Source organism: Mustela nivalis (genome assembly GCF_964662115.1).
Source record: "Mustela nivalis genome assembly, chromosome: 20".
Taxonomy (NCBI): Eukaryota; Metazoa; Chordata; class Mammalia; order Carnivora; family Mustelidae; genus Mustela; species Mustela nivalis.
In genome coordinates, this window is record NC_139039.1 from 26,109,624 (window position 1) to 26,127,041 (window position 17,418).

Here is a 17,418-nt window from a genome sequence, read left to right on the forward strand (position 1 = left end):
TTGGGAATTTAAGAGTCTATATCATGCACAGGTTTTATGTCACATGGTTCTTACGAATTTTTGCAATAAATTGGACTTAGTCAGTCTTCCCTGTGTCAACAAGAAACCAAAGTAAGGCTATACATTTTCATCAGTAAAACTTCTCATGGGTTTGTAATGTGATTAATGTACTATGGACCCACTTAAAGAGTTAAGTTTGCCTCAAGCACTAGGTAAACAGGCATTTTAAATTGTGCTCACTGGTCTCCCTTCATAGCCTCCTTTTGGAAAGGACATGATCCTACTCTGTATCATCAGAAAATCTAGCAGGCATTTCTTGCTCTTCTTTTGGTTTCTGAACTCTTTCTCTAGCATAAAGGTACAGTTCCTCTTACCAATGTCATTTCCATTTCTGCTCATTGACTTCAGCTGTTTTAAATTAAGCTCATCCAGACAACAAATTCAGCAAGAACTTTGACAAGGGAGGAAATCACACCATGTCCTTTCCACTACTCTAACACGTACTGAATAAAATTAAACTTGAACTTCCCTTCTGAAAAAGGAAATTAGCATCTGACACATGGAGCTTCTGGTTTAACATAAAGTTACTTATTTAGTAATTTTTCAAGGTCGTTGCAAAGTGGTGATAGCTTTCAGTCTCTTATAAATCTGTGAAGTCCTTTAGAATGAATGGGGGCTCACTCTCCTTTATCGACAGTCTCATGATACGGCTAAGGGCTCTTCAAACTCTATGCCTTGAATTTAATATTATGTATTAAGATAAAAAACAAAATTCTAGACCCAACTTCATTTTCATTCTATACTTTAAACATCTTAATTAAATTTGATAAGCTGCTGTCCCCTAGGTATCCAAGGAATGGTGTCATAAATGAGAGATAAAACCAATCACACTTAATACTTAAGAAATTTCAAAGTATCAACAGCAACTAATAACTTACTGTAATCAAATTGAACTGGTCTTTGGTGAGAACTAATGCTCATGTAATTGATCCCCATTTTATAATGCAAAATTTGAACCAACAGGGAAAATTAAAAAGCAAGCTCAGAGTTGGAAAGGCTGGGCAATTGTTTTTAACCACACTTCTTGATTCCCACCTAAGAGGAAGCTTAATCTGTTTCATGAGATGGTTTATAATAAGAATATGGGAACTGGTCCTTAAAAAGTGAGAAGTAAAAGTGGAAGAAAGGTGGGGCAAGGAAAAGTTTCCTGTGATAAAGATATGGAGCTAAGAGACACAAACCTAACAAAGTTTAGAAGGCTCCAATACAGAGTTTATGGCCAATATAAAATACTAGTCTTATTCTTTACTTTATGTAGAAATAAGCCCATATAAGAGTTGAGTATACACTTTAACTTCATCAAAAGAAATTTTTTGCCTGATATGTTGTGTGATATCAGCAAAATGGTGTGATATCAGCAAAGGGTATGATATCCGCAAAATGCCAAACTAGAAAGTTTCAATCCCTTATTTCATGAAAATATCAAAAAACAAGAAACTAATTTAATTAATGTTACAGTAGCTGTGAAAAAACAGCCAAAGATCTACAGTAACCAAGTGAATTCCCTGTCAATAAAAATGTACCTTAAAAATGATAGGAAATTTCATGGAAATTTTACTCACCATTTCCCTACTCCCTCGTAGCTCAGCACAGTCTTCATATAGAAGGGGCAGCAACCAAATTCCCAGCTGCAGATCAAACCTGCTGGCAATGTTATACCCATTTTGGGGGCTTCCTAAAGGACTAGTTTTCTCATCTAACTCAAATCTCAGTCTAGGGGAAAAGCAGGAGTCAGTGTTTGTGAAAGCTTCAGAAAGATTGTATATACAGAGCACCTGAGGCAAAAGATGACATGTGGGGACATACAATAGACCAGGTAGGGCCCTCAGGAGAAGCTGGAATGAGACTCTTTGGGATTTTAAGACATTCAAAAATAGCCATGTTTATGGAGGAATTGAGAGAGCCACACATAAGCCGAAGCAAAAGGTATTCTCAGAAAAGACCTGAGTGGACTTTGAGCTTTTATCTTGGGCATATCCCTAAGCTCAGAACATAGACCCAATTGGTGAGCACTGCCCCATACAGAGCTGGTTTCCAAGGACTGGGAGAGGTTGCTATTTTTTTCAAATGCCTTATTTTCAAATAGAAGTCATAAGGCATACAGAGAAACAAGAAAACACGGCCCATTCAAAGAAACAATATAAATCTCCAGACATTCTCCTTGAGAAAACACAGACATTGGATTTACTAGGCAAAGACTTGAAACCAGCTTTCTTAAATATGCTCAAAGAGCTAAAGGAATGGGAGGAGAGGAAGATAGGGGCCCAGTGGGAGGACCGTAGGCTCATCTCACCTCACAAACACAACTAGATAACGACCATATCGTCCTAAATACATCAGAAGTCTACCTGAAGATTGACAGAACAAACTCCGCAACTAAAGGGAGAGAAGAGCCACGCTGGTGAAGGTAGGAAGTGCAGGGATGTGGTTTAGGAGAGAAATGGATCAGTGATACTTCAGAGGGGAGGGAGCCATGGTCACAGAGAAGGGTGAGAGGGGGTTAGAGAGAGAGAGAGAGAGAGGAACACACAGGGGAATGTACAAGGAGAACATTTCCCCAAAGCTGTTATCTTAGAAAATGAGAGGGGTTGAATTTCCTGAGTTCTTGCAAGCAGCAGAGCCTAAAGTCTAGAGTTTTAAAGGTCAGCAGATTTGGCTGAGAGAGAGCCCTGATGGCACAGCACTGCTCCTGGAGAGATGGCAACTGAACAATCCAAGGGCATATGGCTTGGGAGCACTGAACTGAGAAGCACCTAAGGCACACAGCAGAGAGAGTATTCACTATTCTAGGAGGGCTTTCCTGAGAGGCAACATTCACAGAGACTCCTCCCCAGGAACAAAGGGGCTGGCTGGTGCCAATTCCTTCCCCCACACGTCAGCATAAACACAGAACCACATGACAGAAGCAGCTCGGTGCCAACACTGGTTGCCTAACTTGGTTTCACCAAATCCCAAACCTCCATGTTCTTCTGGAACTGCCTTTCTCAGTCAAGCTTGTCTCATTCCCAGTGTGGTAGTCCCATCCCCTAGAAGATTAGCACAAACCCTTACCTACACCACCTCTCCCAGCTGGAGTTCTGTAGGGCCTCAGTTCTGGTGGAGTTAGTGTTAGGTCTCATTTCACAAGCAATCCAGAGTATACCTTGTTAAAACTGGCCACATTTAGGCCAAGGAGCAAATGCCCACTGTGGGCAAAGAGACCTTTTGCAGATGATTTCTCGGAAGGATAGAAGAGCCAGACACAATAGCATAGTTCACACACACAGTGGAGACACTCCCTGAAGAGCTAGACCCTGGGAACTACATGACTTCTTCATTAGGCCATTACTTTCAGGAGCAGGAGACATAACTAGCTTTTCTAACAGAATAAGGCAGAGACTTAGACAAAATGCCAAAATGAAGAAATTTACCCCAAATGAAAGAACAAAAATAAGGCCACAGCCAGAGATCTAAAAGAGACAGATAGAAGTAACATGCCTGAAGGAAATTTAAAGAACCAATCATGGGCACCTGAGTGGCTGAGTCGATTAAGCATCTGTGTTTAGTTCAGGTCATGATCCCGGGGTCCTGGGGATTAAGTCCTGCATCAGGTTCTCTGCTCAGTGGCGAGTCTGCTTCTCCCTCTCCCTCTGCTGCTCTCTCCCTGTCAAATAAATAAATAAAATCTTAACAAAAAATAAAGCAACAGTTGTAAGGATACACACTGGGCTTGAGAAAAGAGTAGAAGACATCTTTTACCACAGAGATAAAAGAGTTAAAAAGAATCAGTCATAAATGAAGAAAGCAGTAGGTGAGATTGGAAACAGGTCAATATAATGAACAACAGGCTGGAAGAAGCAGAGAAATGAATTAGTGATATAGAGGACAAAATAATGGAAAGTAATGAAGCTAAGCAAAAGAGAGAAAGAATAAGGAACATGAAAATAAACTTAGGGAACTCAGTGATTCCATCAAATGTAATAATAATTGTATTATAGGACTCTCAGATGAAAAAGAGAGGAAAGGGGCAGAAAATTTATTTTACAGAATAATAGCAGAAAACTTCTTGGGAAAGAAAACTCTTGGGAAGGAAACATACATCTAGAGAATTCCCATCAAAATCAACAAAAGCAGGACAACAACAAGACATATTGTAATTAAATTTGCAAAATATTGTGGTAAAGAAAAAAATATTAAAAGTAGTAACACAAAAGAAGACAGTAACATACAAGGGGAAAAACCATAAGGCTAGCTGGAGATTTCCTACCAGAAACATGGCAAGTCAGAAGAGAGCCGCATGACATACTCAAAGTGCTGACTGGGAAAAACCTGCATCCAAGAACAATCTAGCCAGCAAGGCTCTTATTCAGAGTAGAAGGAAAGGTAAAGAGTTTTCCAGAGGAACAAAAACTAAAGGAGTTCATGACCACTAAACCAGCCCTGCAAGAAAATTAAATATTAAAGGGAACTCATTGAGTGCTAAGGAGAGACCAAAAATGACGAAGACAAAGAATCAGAGAAAAGCTCCAGAAACAACTACAAAACAAGTAATACAATGGCAAGAAATAACCTATCAATAATTACTACGAATGTAAATAGACCAAACACTCTAATCAAAAGACATAGGGTGCCAGAATGGATAAAAACAAACAAACAAACAAACAAACACCCCCCCCCCCCAAGGACCTATCTATATGCTACCTACAAGAGGCTCATTTTAGACCTAAAGACACCTGCAGATGGAAAGTGAGGGGAAAGAGAAATATTTATCATATAAATGGATGCCCAAAGAAAGCTGAAGCAGCAATATTTGTATCAGACAAACTAAACTTTAAAACAAAGATTGTAAAAAGAGTCAAAGAAGGACATTATATAATCATAAAAAGGACAATCCAACAAAAACATATAACAATTATAAATACTTATGCACCCAACTTGGGAGGACCTAAACATATAAAACAATTAATAACAAACATGAAGGAGCTAATTCAAAATAACAGAATAGTAGTAGGTGTCTTTAACGCCCTACCTATACCAATGGACAGATCATCCAAACAGGAAATCAACAAGGAAACAATGGCTTTGAATGACACACAGGACTTGAGGGACTTAACGGATACATTCAGAATGTCCCATTCTAAAACAGCAGAATACACATTTTTTTCAAGTGGAAATGGAACATTCTCTAGAATCGATCACATATTAGGTCACAAAACAGGCCTCAACAATTACAAAAAGACCGAAGTCATACCATGCAACTTTTCTGACCACAACACTATGAAACTAGAAGTCAGCCACAAGAAAAACATCAGAAAGAGCACAAATACATGAAGACTAAACAGCATGCTACTAAACAATGAATGAGTCAACCAAGAAATCAAAGAAGAAATTTAAAAATTCATGGAAACAAGTGAAAATGAAAACAACAGACCAAACCCTTTGGGATGATACAAAAGTGGTCCTTAGAGGGAAGTATATAGCAATACAGGCTTACCTCATGAAGCAAGAAAAATCTCAAATAAACAACCTAACCATACACCTAAAGGAGCTGGAAAAAGAGCAACAAATGCAGCCCCAAACCAGCAGAACGAATGAAATAATAAAGAAGACAGCAGAAAAATAACATAGAAGCTAAAAACAAACAAACAAATAATAGAACAGATTCATGAAACCAGTCACTGCTTCTTTGGAAAAATAAACAAATAGAAACTTAACAAAATGATAAACCTGTAGCTAGATTTATCAAAAAGAAAAGGACCCAAATAAACAACATCATAAATGAGAGAGAAGCAACAGCCAATACCACAAAAATGCAAACATTCATAAGAGATTATGAAAAACTATATGCCAACAAATTGGACAACCTGGAAGAAATGGACTAATTCCTAAACACAGATAAACTACCAAAACTGAATCAGGAAGAAATAGAAAACAGACCAATAACCAGCAAAGAAATTGACGGGGTGCCTGGGTGGCTCAGTTGGTTAAGCTTCTGCCTTCAGCTCAGGTCATGGTCTTAGGGTCCTGGGATCGAGCCCCACATCAGGCCCCCTGCTTCTCCCTTCCTCACTCCCCCTGCTTGTATTCCCTCTCTCCCTGTCTCTGTCTCTGTCAAATAAATCAATAATAAAATCTTAAAAAAAAAACCAGCCAAGAAATTGAATCAATAATCAAGAAACTCCCAAAAACACAAGTCCAGGACCCGATGTCTTCACAGGTCAATTCTATCAAACATTTATTTTATTTCGTTTTTAAAGATTTTATTTATTTACTTGACAGGCAGAGATCACAAGTAGGCAGAGAGGCAGGCAGAAAGAGAGGGAGAAGCAGGCTTCCTGATGAGCAGAGAGCCCAATGTGGGACTCAATCCCAGGACCCTGGGATCATGACCTGAGCCAAAGGCAGAGGCTTTACCCCACTGAGCCACCCAGGCGCCCCAATTCTACCAAACATTTAAAGAAGTTAAATTAAAGAGTTAATATTTATTCTTCCCAAACTGTTCCACAAAATAGAAAAGGAAGGAAAACTTCCAAATTCATTCTATGAGGCCAGAATTATTCTGATACCAAAACCAGATAAAGCCTCCACTAAAAAAGAGAACTACAGGCCAATATCCCTGAAGAACATGGATGCAATAACTCTCAATAAAATACTAGCAAGCCAAATCCAGCAATATATTTAAAAAAATCATTCACCACAATAAAGTGGAATTTCTTCCAGGGTTACAAGCATGGTTCAATATTTGTAAATCAAACAATGTGATATACCACATTAATAAAAGAAAGGATAAGAACCATATAATAATTCTAATAGATGCAAAAAAAGCATTTGAGAAAGTACAATAGCCATTCATAATAAAAATCCTCAGCAAAGTAGGTTTAGAGGGAACATAATTCAACATTATAAAGTCCATATATGAAAATCCCACAGATAGGGGCGCCTGGGTGGCTCAGTGGGTTAAGCCGCTGCCTTCGGCTCAGGTCATGATCTCAGGGTCCTGGGATCGAGTCCCACATCGGGCTCTCTGCTCAGCAGGGAGCCTGCTTCCCTCTCTCTCTCTCTGCCTGCCTCTCCATCTACTTGTGATTTCTCTCTGTAAAATAAATAAATAAAATCTTAAAAAAAAAAAAAGAAAGAAAATCCCACAGATAATATCATCCTCAATGGGAAAAACAGAGAACATTTCTTCTGTGATTAGGAACAAGATAGGGATGTCCACTCACACCAATTTTATTCAACATATACTGAAAGTCCAAGCCACAGCAATTAGACAACAAAAAGCAATAAAATGCATCCAGATGGGCAAGGAAGAAATGAAACTCACTTTTTGTAGATGACATGATACTATATACAGAAACCCTGAACAAACCCACCGAAAAACCTGCTAGACTGAAAAGTGATAGTATTGTTAAATGAATTCAGCAAAGGTGCAGAATATTAAATCAATGTACAGAAATCTGTTACATTTCTAGAGGCACCTGGGTGGCACAGTCGGTTAAGCATCCAACTCTTCGTTTTGGCTCAAGTTGTGATCTTGGGCATCTGGGATTGAGCCCCTCACTGGGCTCTGCACTCCCCGTAGAGTCTGCTTGGATTCTCTCTTCCTCTTCCTCTGTCCCTCTCCCTCCTCCTTCTCTAAAATAAATAAATAAAACTTTAAAAAACAAACAAACAAACAAACAAAAAAGAAATCAATTACATTTCTATACATCAACAAAGAAGCAGCAGAAAGAGAAATCAAGGAATTGATCCTATTTACAATTGCACCAAAACCCCTGAGATACCTAGGATAAAACCAACCTTTAGTTGAAAGACATGTACTCTTAAAACTATAAAACTCTGATGAAAAAAATTGAAGAGGACACAAAGAAATGGAAAGACATTCCATGCTCATGGGTTGGAAGAAAAAAATATTGTTAAAATGTCTATACTACCCAAAGCTATCTACACATTTAACACAATCTCTATCAAAATACCAACAGCATTTTTCACAGGGCTAGAACAAACAACTCTAAAATTTGCATAGAACTACAAAAGACCCCAAATAGCCAAATCATTCATGAAAAAGCAAAGCTGGAGACATCACATTTTGGCATTTCAAGCTGTATTACAAAGGTAGTCATCATAACAGTATAGTACTGGCCCCAAAATCTGACACATAGATCAAGAGAACAGAATAGAAAACCCAGAAATAAGCCTGCAACTGTATGATCATATAACTTTCAAAAAAGCAGGAGAGAATATTCAATGCTAAAAAGACTGTCTCTTCAAAAAATGTTGTTGGGGAAACTGGACAGCAACATGGAAAAGAATGAAACTGGACTACTTTATTACACCATACACAAAAATGAATTCAAAATGGGTTAAAGACCTAAATGTGAGACCTAAAACAATAAAAACCCTGGCAAAGGACACAGGCAGTAACCTTTTTGATAAAAGCCATCTATGAAAAACCCACAGCAAATGTCATTCTCAATGGGAAAAACCTGAGAGCTTTTCCCCTAAGGTCAGGAATGTGGCAGGGCTGTCCACTATCACTACTGCTATTCAACATAGTACTAGAAGTCCTAGCCTCAGCAATCAGACAACAAAAAGAAATAAAAGGCATCCAAATCAGCAAAGAAGTCAAACTCTTAAACTTTGCAGATTATATGATACTTTATGTGGAAACCCCAAAAGACTCCACTCCAAAACTGCTTGAACTCACATAGGAATTCAGTAAAGTGTCAGGATATAAAATCAATGCACAGAAATCTGTTGTGTTTCTATACACCAACAAGACAGAAGGAAGAGAAATTAAAGAGTCGATCCCATTCACAATTGCACCCAAACCATAAGATACCTAGGAATAAATCTAACCAAAGAGGCAAAGAATCTGTACTCAGAGGACTATAGAATACTTATGAAATAAATTGAAGAGGACATGAAGAAATGGAAAAATGTTCCATGCTCATCGATTGGAAGAACAAATATTGTAAAAATGTCTATGCTACCTAGAGCAATCTACACATTTAATGCAATCCCTATCAAAAGACCATCAACTTTTTTTTCAAAGAAATGGAATAAATAATCTAAAATTTATATGGAATCAAAAAAGACCCCAAATAGCCAGAGGAATGTTGAAAAAGAAAACCAAAGCTGGTAGCATCACAATTCCAGACTTCAAGCTCTATTACAAAACTGTCATCATCAAGATACTATGGTACTGGCACAAAAAGAGACACATAGATCAATGGAACTAAATAGAGAACCCAGAAATGGACTCTCAACTCTATGGACAACTAGTCTTCCACAAAGCAGGAAAGAATATCCAATGGAAAAGACAGTCTCTTCAATAAATGGTGTTGGGAAAATTGGACAGCCACATGCAGAACAATGAAACTGAACCATTTCCTTACACCACACAGAAGAATAGACTCAAAATGGATGAAAGATCTCAATGTGAGATAGGAATCCCTCCAAATCCTTGAGGAGAACAAAGGCAGCAACCTCTTCAACTTTAGCAGCAGCAACTTCTTCCTAGAAACATCGTCAAAAGCAAGGGAAGCAAGGGCAAAAATGAACTCTTGGGACTTCATCAAGATCAAAAGCTTTTGCACAGCAAAGGAAACAGTCAACAAAACCAAAAGACAACTGACAGAATGGGAGAAGATATTTGCAAATGATATATCAGATAAAGGGCTAGTATCCAAAAATCTATAAAGAACTTAATCAAACTCAACACTGAAAGAACAACTAATCCAATCAAGAAATGGGCAGAAGACATGAACAGACCTTTCTGCAAAGAAGACATCCAAATGGCTAACAGATACATGAAAAAGTGCTCAATATCACTCAACATTAGGGAAAAACAAATCAAAACTACAGTGAGATACCATCTCACACCAGTCAGAATGGCTAAAATTAGCAAGTCAGGTAATGACAAGTGTTGGTGAGGATGCAGAGAAAGGGGAACATTCCTTCATTGTTGGTGGGAATGCAAGCTGGTGCAGCCACTCTGGAAAAGAGTATGGAGTTCCTCAGAAAGTTGAAAATAGAGCTACCCTACCCTACCATTTAATTAAGAAAATTAAACCCAGCAATTGCATTACTGGGTATTTACCCTAAAGATTCAAACGTAATGATCTGAAGGGGCACATGCATCCCAATGTTTACAGAAGCAATGTCCGCAATAGCCAAACTATGGAAAGAGCCTAGATGTCCATCAACAGATAAATGGATAAGGAAGATGTGGTACATATATACAATGGAATATTATGCAGTCATCAAAAAACCTAAAATCTTGCCATTTGCCATGGCATATATGGAACTAGAAGGTATTACGCTAAGCGAAATAAGTCAGTCAGAGAAAGACAATTATATGATCTCACTGATAGGAGGAATTTGAGAAAGAAGACAGAGGATCATAGGGGAAGGGAGGGAAAAATGAGACAAGAGGAAACCAGAGAGGGAGAAAAACCATAAGAGACTCTTAATTTCAGGAAACAAACTGTGTTGCTATGTGGGGTGGTAGGGATAGGGTGGCTGGGTGATGGACATTGTGGTGGGTATGAGCTATGGTGAGTGCTATGAATTGTGTAAGACTGATGATCACAGACCTGTACCCCTGAAACAAATAACATTATATGTTAATTTAAAAAAATTTAAAATAAGAAAGAAATAAGAAAATAGAGAACTTGAACAATGTTATGAACCAATTAGATCTAGCAGGCATATACAGAACACTCCGCCCAACAAAAGCAGAACACATTTTTTTCAAGTGCACATGGAACACTTTCCAGGATAGACCATATGTTAGGTCACAAGATGAATCTTAATAAACTAAAAGAGACTGAAATCATACAAAATATTTTTTCTGGCTACAACTAAATGAAAAGAAATCAATAACAAAAGGGAAACTGGTAATTTCACCCATATATAGAAATTAAACAACACAGGGGCGCCTGGATGGCTCAGTTGTTAAGCGTCTGCCTTCAGGTCAGGTTATGATCCTGGGGTCCTGGGATCGAGCCCCACATCGGGCTCCCTGCTCAGCGGGAAGCCTGCTTCTCCCTCTCCCACTTCCCCTGTTGTATTCCCTCTCTCGCTGTGTCTCTGTCAAATAAATAAAATCTTTAAAAAAATAAAAAGAAATTAAACAACACAGTCTTAGTGCAACCAATTGGTCAAATAAGAAATCACAAAGAAAATTAGAAAATATCTTGAGACAAATGAAAATGAAAACACAACATACCAAAACATATGGTATGTAGCAAAACCAGTGTTATGCAAATTGATAGTAGTCAATACTTAGAGTAAGGAAGAAAAAAGTTCTCAAATCAAAGTCTAACTTGACATCTTAAAGAACCAGAAAAAGAAGAGAAAATTAAACCCAAATCTAGAAAAAGGCAGGCAATAATAAAGATTAGAGCCATATAAGTGAAATATAGAATAAGAAAACAATAGAGAAAAATCAGTGAAACCAAGAGTTGTGTCCTCAAAAAGATGAACAAAATTGGCAAACCTTCAGCTACAGTGATTAAGAAAAAAAAATCAGTCAAATGAAAGTGGGGACATTACCACCACTTTCACAAAAATGAAACGAATTATAAGAGAGTTATTATAAATAATTGCACATCAACTGATGGATAACTGTGTCTTTTCTAGGAATTTGACCACTCATTGTGTTAAATAAGTCAGTTATTTGTATTGCAACTATCAAGACTGAATCATAAATAGAAATAAATAGACCTATAACTGGCAATAGTTATTGAATCAGTAATAAAAAAAACACCCAACAAAATAAAAAGCTCTAGACCAGATGGCATTACTAGTGAATTCTACCAAATCTTAAAGAATCAAACTCTTAATCAAGCTCTTCCAAAAAAATTAATGAGGGGGGAGCACTTCTAACTCATTTGTTGAGGCCGGCATTACTCTGATGCCAAAGCCAGAGAAAGACACTGTAAGAAAAGAAAACTACAGGCCAATATCCCTCATGAATATCAATGCAAAAATCTTCAATAAAATATTAGCAAACTGAAGTCAACAGCATATGAAAGGGATCACATACCATGACCTAGTAGGATTTATTCTTGGAATTTAAGAATAGCTCAACATAAAAAAATTAAACGACGTCATATACCACTATGCCACATATACCATTAACAGATTGAAGGAGAAAACCATAGGATCATCTCCATTGATGCAGAAAAAAGCATTATAAAAACTAAACACATTTTCATGATAAAGCACTCAGCGGGGCACAGTTAATTAGGGGTTCAACTCTTGGTTTCGGCTCAGATCATGATCTCAGGGTTGTAAGACTTAGCCCTGGATTGGGGCTCAGCGCTCAGTAGAGTCTGATTGTAAGTCTCTCCATCTCCGTCTGGCCCTCTCCCTCCATCTCTTTCTCTCTAAAATAAATAAATAAAGCTTAAAAAAAAAGATTCTTTTGATGACAGGAGACAACACAATGTCATGCAGATGAAGGCTAAAGTCTGTTACTTACAGCTGCAAATGAGAGAAGGCTTAGACCTCTTCACACAAAGAATTACCTCAATACAGGATACTGGATCTGTAGTTGGCAGCTTCTGTATCGCAAGCTGAGTGTCCTTAGCTAGGTTTGGCAGGTTCCTTGGGGATTGACTAATTTGAGTAATTTCAGTGGGCTCTAGTGTATAGGGGCTTTTTCTAGTGGTCTGAAACCTGCTCCCAGGGCAATTAGTATGAGTGTATAGTGGCCTAGAGAACCTGATAAGGGAAGTGAGTTGTAATTAACTCTTCAAGGAGAGCTGACCAGCCCACGGCCAAGGACCTAAAACTGGGTCAAGACAGCATTTTTAAAAAACTATGTTACAATTGACCCCTTGATGTCTTGACATCAGTTGTGAGCTAGTTTTTTTGGGGGGGTGGTGGTGGTGGGGAGTTATTTGAATGTCCTAAATAATAAAGGAGACTTCCAAAGATTGAGCATAGTTGCCCTAAACAGCATAGAAAACATTTTATCGTAAGAGCAGAAAAGAAAAAAAGGAGAAGTGTAAGTTTTCGCAGGCCCTCCCGTAGCCCAGTTCCTCATTTATGTGGTATTAACCAGATCTGAAATTGCTGGGCTTCTAATAATATTTTGGTGGAGCTGTAAAGTGTGTTAAAAGCATGCATTATATTTTTTTGTGACAATAGTATCTTGGTGTATTTCTTGGGTCAAACTGCCAGTTCTAGCAGTTATGTTGTTGGAGGATAGAAATTAACTGTTTAATATGGTATATGTATGTAAAGGCTAATAGTATTTGTTTATAACCGGTGAGAAGGGATGGTTGTAGGGGACAGGAGCAGAGGACAAAGTGGGAGATTGTGATAGAGGGCTTGAGTAGGGGAGTAAGAGAAGGTAATGGAAAGTGGGAGGTTCTCTCCCCAGGGGGCTGAAGGCTGGAATAATAATTGTCATTAATTTTTAGAATGACATAGATAGTAGCAAGCCCTCTACGATTTCCCTTTAGGCATGCAAGCGCAGGGGTTTGGGCCAAGAGCAAGGTATAGACTAGAATCCTGGACTAAGCAGATAGTGAACACAGGAATCTCTAATCTCTCTATCTCTAATATCAAAGAAAGAAAAGCAATGCATATCCCATGTCGTTTGTCAGTGCCTTAGGAGAGGCAGCCTGTGGGCATTACTGGGGCAGGAGTCTGAAAATCAGGGGGGAAGCTATCTCTGATGAAAAGAATAATGTCCTCTTCAGTATCAAGTCTTGGGCCAGGGTGATGTTGTCTGTGATACAGAACTGGGATCTCCTTCCCAAGGGATATCACTGCGGTTGATGTGACCCAAATTGTAAGGCTTAGCTTTTGCAGAAGTTGAAGGCAATGTGAGCCCTGGGAGATGCACTATCTTTTAAGTCAAGGGGATTTCTGGGACACAGCTAGCAAACATGAGGCCGGCATCCATGAGAGTGTTGTAATTGAACCAAAGCTCTGGAACCCGACTAGCACAACTAATGGTCTACTTTACGGTGGCAAAATCTAAAAGCTCCAGGGATCCAAGCTTTTGCCCAGATGGATGCTGAGTGAGATTTTATTGCAAATGGGATTTAAATCCTATGGCCTGATTTGTGTGCATGTGGTTAATAGGGTGTGGGATTATTAGTCATCTAAATTGTCTGTGGCTGAGATTGAAACCAGCATTAGTCTGTTAGGTTCTCTAAACCAATGACTAATACGCCCTTTGGGTCTGTCTCAGTTCTGTTGGTGACGGGCAATCAATCAAGTCTTAGAGCTGCTGGGATTGCATTAGCCAAACTGGATGGCATGTGGACGTCAGCATTTGCCACGTGTGGTTGAAATAATGGCTTCCTTGGAGGGTTTCAGCTTCCAGATCAGAGATTTAAAAAAAAACTCCAAGAGCAATGGTAATATGACTAAGAGTCAGTTGAATGTCTATTGTTGCCTGAAGTTGATTTTTTTCTTGGCATGTAGTATCACCAAGGAAGAGTTATCTAGTTTTATCATTATGGGATATGATGATTCCATTATTATCCCTGAATATAATTTTTATTTACTAAGTGGAACTTTTAAAAAAAGAGAGGCAGGCAGAGAGAGAGGAAAGGAAGCAGGCTCCCCGCTGAGCAGAGAGCCGGACATGGGGCTCGATCCCAAGACCCTGGAATCACGACCTGAGCTAAAGACAGAGGCTTTAACCCACTAGCCACCCAGGTGCCCCTAAGTGGAACTTTTGATCTCCCTTCTTGGTAGTCCATATTATTCTGGAAATGGACCTAGAAAACTAATTTTAATTTTTTGGAGAGAATCAGAATGAGAGACAGATTAATGAACTGTCCCTTAATGACCTGAATATAGGAGAAGGTTTTAGGTGGTGGAAATTTAGGCTCAGATGGGCCCCATATCATAGGCGCAGGTATCTGGCCCATGGGACAATCTGGTCTAATGCATCCCAGAAGAATAATTTCCATTGTTCTGGCCCCAGCCGGTATAGGATGGGAAGGCTAGAAGATGGATAAAGATAGGGGAGACACTACTAAAGGGCCTCATGTAGAAGTCTTCGTATGCAAGGAGAGAGACATCTCCCCCTTTACATTAAGGGACAATGGGAAAGATTATTAAAGTTGGTATGAAGTGTGAGAAAGACAAAGGGCCTTGAATTAAGACAGATTAAGACCTGGGAAAGTTATAGATCCATTTAATGGCTCATCTGTCATTTCGTAACTGAAATAGAATGAGGAGCCCTTTAGGCTTCTCAATTAAACCTATTGCCAGGAGGCTAAAGTTTCTATTAAATGTCGTCTATAGGAGCCTAGCGCTGTTTATTTTGAAAAGCGAAATGTGTGTCTTGGTCAATATCAGCAATGTCTGGAATTCCAAGGAGATAAGGAGTGTCCTGATAAAGCTTGGTATTGTGGCCTTTGCATATATAGAAACATGTATAACTTTGATTTATATTTGGGTGTTAGGAGGCAAGAGATTTCAACAATTCTTTACCCTGAAAGGCACAATGGTCCAAAGGCGATGGTCCAAGAGTTTGTAAAAACATGCGGATGAAACCATTTGCTGATTAGAGTCTCCAGGGCTAAGATGACTACCTGAAGTTTAGCCAATTGTGCTGAGCCTTGGACTCCATCCTTTACCATGAACAGCCTAGTTAAGAGATGGAAAGTAGCAGCATTCCTCCGAGCTCCATCACATACGATGGTGACAATTCCATCTGTACAGTCTGACCTAAAGGGGCTCCCCAAATAGCCAAGGAGTCCGCAGGAATGGTGACCTGCTCTTGACCATGGCATCTGGCAAGGAACTGGAGACAAGGGAGGACACCGCCTCCTGCAGATAGAAGATGCCAGAGGGTTCAGTTATTGACTAGAGGCCCGTGGGGTCCCATTGTGTCAAGCTGATTTATGAATGTCAAAGACTTGATTTAATTTTAATTTATTGATCATTGTGCAGAATGCTCATGTACACAATGGGATATTTCCCTACTTAAATTTAAGCAGGATCCCCAGGATGTAGCCAACAATTATAGTTTGAGCCTCAATATTGATTAAAAGTCCATGAGGCTTTATGAATTGGTGGACTTTGCAAATGTTTATGTTATCTTAGAACCTATGCGGTAGAAGGACAACAAGACTCTCACACCCTTTAACCTTTTTGTTATATACATTTTAAAGTAAATTATGGATTTCCAGTTGGGTCAAATTATGGACCTCTGTTTTAATTCAAATATATATGCTTACATAATATATAAAAATAAGTAATTTTTAAACTTCTTCCCCCTGCAATCTTATGTTCCTATTAATGGGAGAGGGGACATGGGGGTATTTCTGTCTGCTTAGTCTTGGTGTTTAGTTTCTATCTCTGTCTGAAAAGGAACTGGGGGAATCTTCTAAACGGTTACAGGAAATATGGGGGAAGGTCCTGTGACGTACTTCAAAGGCAGCTGTCTCTCCTTCCCAGGCTTTCCAGTCTACCTCCCACGGACTAAGCTTGTACTTAGAGGGCTATGGCAGCCTGACCTGGGGACAGGGGAGTTCGCCCCCTTCACCCAAGTATCAGTCTTTTGATACTTGGTGCAAGTATCCATGTTGATACATCCAAGTCCATGTTGATACTGGTGCAAGCACCCTGCTTGATTCCAAGCACCCTGGACCCAGGTTCTATATTATTTAAGCAATTGGTTAACTCAGGTAGGTGTTGTGGGGAGGCTGAGATATTGGTGCTATTGTCGCAGGGGCCCCCTTGGGATTAAACATTGGGCTACTGGTCTCTGAGGATGCAACTTACGATTCTCCCAAGAGTCTGGGGAGCATGGTATGGTATTCACTGGCAAGAGCAGCAAGCCAGGAAGCTGCAAAGGAGAGGTTCAGACCCCACCTGACTGACACTGATGTAAAGACCAGGACAGCAACACTCACAGGAAATAGGGGGACAAACCAGGGTTTGCCCTGAATAATAATAAAGAAACAACAATGCCAAAAAAGTGATGGGTCCCTGGGACTAGATCTCTGCCCAAACACAGGCTGGGACCCCAAACACACCAGAACACCTCACCCTGGAAAGTGTAACTCTAGTGGCTTCTCACTCCTATTGCCCTAAGGTGGGTTCCCATCTGGGCTAATGTCTAGCACCCCAGTTTAACCAATTGCCACTGTTTGTTTTTAATACTCCCACATTGAGGATGTTTGGTAAGGAGAGCTATGCCAATCACGGGCTGACACAGCAGCAAGTAACAAGCCTACAACTCAACAGCTGGCAATTCTGTCCTAGGTGCTTTCACAGTCATTTGGAACTAACTCGTAAGACAAGAGCAGCCCATTCATGAAACTACTCCAGAATCAGCAATCCGGCTCAGAGCACCAATTGTTTTATAAGACTTAAAGGTTCTTTTTTTTTTCT

The 17,418-nt window shown here is 39.3% G+C and overlaps 1 protein-coding gene across 10 annotated transcripts in view; it reads right to left on the reverse strand.

Annotated features, from left to right (window-relative positions):
• The window catches only part of TLR3 (toll like receptor 3), a 29,634-nt gene extending 16,624 nt beyond the window's left edge, over positions 1–13,010 (reverse strand). For 4 of the 10 annotated variants that reach the window (XM_082715701.1, XM_082715712.1, XM_082715709.1 and 1 more), the window contains exons 1-4: positions 12,530–12,743; positions 12,274–12,434; positions 7,518–7,674; positions 3,571–3,703 (exon numbers count right to left, since the gene is read on the reverse strand). The gene's annotated coding sequence lies outside the window, so the exon portion shown is untranslated. Of the gene's footprint in view, positions 1–1,622; positions 2,844–3,570; positions 3,704–7,517; positions 7,694–12,273; positions 12,435–12,529 lie in introns of those variants that run through there. The other 6 variants (XM_082715710.1, XM_082715706.1, XM_082715711.1 and 3 more) reach the window with 6 other exon arrangements.
• Between the last annotated feature and the right edge of the window lie 4,408 nt (positions 13,011–17,418).